Raw genomic sequence first — 6,258 nt, forward strand, 5'->3', positions numbered from 1 at the left:
AAAATGTCATTTAACTTTCACATATACTATTCCATTGTGATTAGTCTGCTTTGCGATGTACAAAGAACTGTTTTTAGCAGTTTTACACACGTGTTCCATAGCTATTACACTCCTTGCCATGTACGATAACGTTCCTTCACCAACCTTTTTACACTAATCTTGTGCTTTCCCATATTTGTTACATATTACAAATTCTGATTTTTGTTGCGTTACATGTAATCATAATACATTTTACATTACATGCATTTACAAATATTTACAAATTTTACAGATTTTTTAGTTTTCTCAACGGAGCTCTGTATTAGCAAATGATGTCATCTGAAGCAAGAAAGATTAGACACATTATTTTCTTAAGATGAGCAAACAAGCTCAATCACACACATATTAGTAGACAAATATCTTAGGAAAAAAATTTTAGTTCAAAACTAAACGTATTTCGCGTTTCGGGTAATGGCTCTGATCACTATGGGACTGAACTGCTGAGGTCATCAATCCCCTAGAACTAAGAACTACTTAAACCTAACTAACCTAAGGACATCACACACATCCATGTCTGAGGCAGGATTCGAACCTGCTACCATAGCGGTCTCCCGGTTCCAGACTGTAGCGTCTACAACAACACAGCCATTTCGGCTGGCGTTTCAGGTAAGTGCAGTTCATGTATATGACCTAGGCTTGACGTGATCATAATTTATTCTACATGGTGTGTACCTAATCTGCTTCAAGTTTAAGTGTTGATTGTTATCTCGTTTAATTATATGTCTATCAGTCATGGATTGGTATAGATCAACAGTATAGTTTGTCAATTTCACTTTCTCATTTTTTGCATTACTTATGCATAAATATCGTCATAACATTTTTGCTAATATTCCATTCTGATAATAGTCATGTACATATATGTAAGGCGAAGTTCAACTCTCTTCTTTCCTACTTTTTCCTCTAGCTGCTGCAAGCTGGATCTGCTGAAAAAAATTTCTTACACTATCTATATTTCTTACTGATGAGGCATGCAGTACCTATAACTCGCTGGTATTCTGTTGACTTCCCCATTACAGATAAACATACGCTTATCGCTTGGAATGAAATATTCTCAAATCTCTGTGAATGTGAAGCCCAATAATTTTGCTTGTTTTCTGGTTTTGTAATAGGTATACTCCAGGATGCGATATATTAACGATTACACATGGGCCTTCGTACAGCAGACGCCACTTTGCATTGTGCCGCTTCAGTGCAGAAATCTGTGGTGAGTATGCAATAATACCTTCATGCCAACTTTGAATTCTTGCCTTCTCTTTATTGAATTAGCGTAAAATAGGTCTCTATAATCAACATTCTGTCTCAGCCTCGTTAGAACTTCTTTAATCTTTTCATTACATGACACCAGTTCATTTGGAAATTTTAGCAACAGATTGCGCTATTCAATAGATTCCTTGCAGTTATACATTAGTTCATTAGGAGTATACTTAGTATCACATATGTTGAGATTATTATGCACACCTTCAAAAAGAGTTAGTTAGTTTTCCCAATTAGAATGCTGTGTAGGTATGTATGTCCTCATGAACCTGTTCATTTCCCTAAAAATCCGTTGTGTGGGATTAGACTGAGGACTACGTTTCGATATAAAAATGCTCTTAATGTCATTATCTATTAAGAACTTGCGCCATTTGTACCCAGCATAATATGTGGCATTGTCAGTTAAAACTGTCTTTGGTTTTCCCATGTGGGGAAAGCAATCAGACGCAAGTTGTCTTATGATAGTGTATGCAGTTGCATATTTTATAACGTATCTCATAAAAGGCTAATACATATTTTACACCACTGCTAATTGTAGGATGGAGTCCACTTATGTCTGTAATAATGATTTCAATAGGTTCACTAGGTAGCATTCGATGATGAAGTCTGTAGTTTATCTTTCTGACAAGATATACAAGTTTTGAGCATCTTGTGAACCTTTCTCCTCATGTTGGCAATATAACAATATGCGTTGAGTTTTGCTAGAACTTCTTCGTCTCACAATGTCCCCAAACTGAGTGTGTGTGTCTAATTAAGTTGTGTTTTGTGCTTTTGGGAATATATACATTTCTGTTAGAACCATCTATATGTTGTTGATTGAATAACACATATTGATGTATACTATTATGGCTAGACAGAGGATGATTAGGTTGATTAGTCAGTAAGGTCCTCATCTCGTTCTTACATAAACCAGTGTAGTATTGGTATTATTGTTTATCCTGCATTTAGAGTATTCTACAGTCGTTCTCATTTTCCAGATCAGTGTTACTATCATTCAGATCTCGTGGAAGACGATACGAAGTGTCAGCAATGGTGGTGATACAAAGTGTCAGCAATGGTGGTGTCCTTTCTCTAAATGCAAACAACCTCAAATGAGTAATTCTGCAATGACAAAGCCCAACATGATAATCTGGAATGAACTAACTTACAGGTTAATAAGAATCTGAGAGCTTGATGATCGAGTGGATTTTAGCATGTTTGGCATACACATAATAATTAAGCTTTTTAAAAGCCCAAACAATTGAAAGAAATTCTAATTCATTTGTTGTATATGTTTATTCACAATCGCTTCAGGTTTGGCTTGCAAATCCAGTGATCCTAACCTGTTCCTGTTCTCCGTTCTTAACTACCTGAAATAGGCATGATCCTAAGCCACTGCATGATGCGTCACATGACATACAAAAATCTAGACAAAATCTTGGTGGTTTAAAATGTTTGAACTGACTAATACATGTTTTATGTTTTGAAAGTCTTGCTGGCACTGCTCTTTCCAGATCCATCCATGAGTTTTCTTAAGGAATAGTAAAAGGTGTTTATTGTTTAATAGTTATTGTAACAGGAAATGTGAGAAGAAAGAACAGAATCCTAGAAACTATTTCAATTGTTTTTTAGTGTATGGACTAGGAACATTATTAATAGCCTCTAACTTATGCAGATCAGGTGTGTACCTTGTGCATTTATTATGTGCCCAAGATATCTTATCTCACTACATGCGAACTTAGATTTCTTAAAGCCGGCTGTTACACCAGCTTGTACAAATTTGTAGAGAATGTTTTCAAGTATTTTATGATGTTCTTTCCACGTCTTTGTGATGATCGGAATGCCATCTACGTAATATGTTACACTTTTGTACTATTCGTCTCCAAGCACTGTATCCAAAGTGGTTCCTTGCAGAACTGACATTCAGTCTGAAATATAGGTTGCAGAATTGATATGTTCACTCCCCGAATATAAAAGCAATACATTTCCTGGAATCAGGAGTAATTGCCACTTGCCAAAACTAGTTTGTAATGCCAATAGTGGAAAAAATATTTAGCATCTACAAATTTTTGCTTTCGTTCTTCTAAGTTCTCAGGCTTTTTGCGCACTTGTAATATGATCTCGTTTACAGCTCGAGCATCTAGCACCAGTCTCATGTTTCCGTTAGGTTTCGTTACACCAAATCATGACACTCTTCATCTGATACCAATGTCTGCGTGTTTGTTTTGTAGCCTTGTTTTATTAATTGGATTTTGTAGTCAGTGCAATACTTGTCGTGTTTTAGCGTCCTGGTATCTATATTAATAGTGATTTCACTGCCCCTGTGGATAATGAAACACATTTCGAGAAGTGCATGATGCTTTCTTCTCACATAGCATATCTAAACCTATTATACAATTAATAATTAGATTTCGGACTACTGTTCCATAGCTTACCTTAATGGTCACAAAAATTTGTTTTGTAACTTTACTTCACTTATTTCCTATGGCAGTCAAAACCTTACATTTTTGTTCAGGAAACTTAGGCACTGCTCCCAATTCTATCATTTTTTTATGAAAGTTGTACAGTAAAACACTCACACCAGCTCCTGTATCTAAGGCAATACTGTTTGGAATACCTCCTGCTATACAGTAGCTGCAGCTAAAATTATTTCATTGGCCAGCGAATGGCTTTGTGTGTTTTCTTCCTATAGTTCATTGGATAAAGTCTCATTGTGTTTATAGCATATCAACAATGATGATGATGATGAGTCCCATACTCCGTTTACCGAGCGTAGGGGAGCGACGCGGGAGACCCGCGCCGCCATACTAGGCAAGGTCCTAGTGGAGGTGGTTTGCCATTGCCTTCCTCCGACCGTAATGGGGATGATTGATGATGATGATGAAGACGACACAAACACCCAGTCATCACGAGGCAGGTGAAAAATCCCTGACCCCGCCGGGAATCGAACCCGGGACCCCATGCTCGGGAAGCGAGAACGCTACCGCGAGACCACGAGCTGCGGACATATCAACAATAGTAGTTGTTAATTAAAATTATTTACAATGTCGTCATGGTATTGTTCTTTTGTGGGTGTATTAAAGAGTGATTCAATACTGAAGTCGGCCCCCAAATTTCATCAGCTACGATCTGGGGAACTCAATGGTGACTGTCATTATTTTGTCAACGTCGTATTCCATGCAAGTGAAGATGGAGCTTCACCTGATACTTCAATTATATTCACATTCGGCTTCTGAAGATTCCACTCTCCAATTTGTTCCGGTTTTTGTGGTGGAACATAGTGACTTACTTGCTCATTAATAAGCAAAGTCATGTTTAGGTCTGCATTGATTGTGGCGGCACTTACCACAGACATGCGTTGTTGTATAGTGGTGGTGGCGCAGTGTTTTAGTACACATTCCCGTAATAGTGTTCCAGTTTTGCTGTTAATTGTGACTTGGCTGATAATTGTTTTTGTTCATATTCCAGTTCCAGTTATTTCTGTTCCCTATTGTTACCAATATCTCTTGTTTGGGTTACCGCCTGTTATGTATGTGATGTTACGATTACCATTCATATTAGAACATATCTGCTGATTTTGGGAAGTAAACTGGTTTGCAGAAGCAGGCTATGGATTCTGCTGCGCTGTGTATCCCAACGTAGCTGGCGCGCCATGAACTTGTTGACTAACCTGCGTGCCATACATACAATTCATGTAAACATTGTGTTTACTGTTTTGCTCCTTCTCTCTGTTCATCTTCAAACAGAAAATCATCTGAATTCAGCATTGTCAAAATATTCCTCATCGTTGTTGGGAATGTGCAGTAGCTTCTCTTTGATATAGAATCGTAGTCTAGGTTTTAGTGCATCGAGCATATCACGGATAGCAATGGGTTTGTCTACAGAGATGTCATATTTAGATATTTTCAAACTACGTTCGAAATTTACTACATCTGGCATTGAAACATTCTGTTTCTGTGACGCTTTTGAACAATTTGAGACCACATTTTGGCCAAGAACGCTTTTTCGTATTGTTTGTAAGTTGCACACCTGTTGTCTTCATTGTATGCTCGAACAGTTGCGTCTCCCTTGATGTAACCTGCCAAATATGAAATTCTGTTCTGGCCACTCCATGACGGAGCGAGGTGGTGCAGTGGCTAGCACACTGGACTCGCATTCGAGAGGACGACAGTTCAATCCTGCGACGGGCCATCCTGATTTAGGTTTGCTGTGATTTCCCTAAATCGCTCCAGGTAAATGCCAGGATGGTTCCTTTGAAAGGGCATGGCCGACTTCCTTCCCCATCCTTCCCTAATCCAATGAGACCGATGACCTCGCTGTCTGGTCTCTTACCCCAAAAAAACCCAAACCCAAATCCACTCCATGATGTGGGGAACAGTTTCTTCTTTGAGAAAAATCACATCATGTACATAACGTTTTTCAGGAATAAACAGTTAAAATTGACGATGCTTGATTAGACTTTCTTCATTTTTAGAACTATAGTGCCTGTTTCCTCCACTGTAATTATTGTTGTGCTCACCTTCTGAATGCAAGAGAACATATTGTTTATTGATATCACGATTGTGATTTTCTGATGTGTATGCTGGTGTGTTGACAACATGGTGTGGTGTACATGGGATAGATGTCTTACCAGTATCGATTTTCATTTTAATTTTGAACATTTTGACTCTAACCGTTAGTACAGTCTAGCTGCATATAGTCATTAAATTGCTTTTATGTGCTGCACTACTTGTTGCTCCACAAGCTATGATGTGTTTATTATCTTTAACAAATTCAGTCACCGTGTCATGCACAACTGTCGGTAATTTTTCACCAATGCATTGATCCAAATATTTGTTCTTCCCTTCAATCCACTGCTGAAATTCTTCATTTATATTTGTGAAATGATTGTCTGTGTCTATCTGAAGCATGTTTGTTAATTATTGGTCAACGTGTTTACCTTGTCTTCAATTTGTGAAACCAGCTTAGTTATTGATTCATGTACTG

Source organism: Schistocerca gregaria, chromosome 1 (assembly GCF_023897955.1).
Source record: "Schistocerca gregaria isolate iqSchGreg1 chromosome 1, iqSchGreg1.2, whole genome shotgun sequence".
Classification (NCBI taxonomy): domain Eukaryota; kingdom Metazoa; phylum Arthropoda; class Insecta; order Orthoptera; family Acrididae; genus Schistocerca; species Schistocerca gregaria.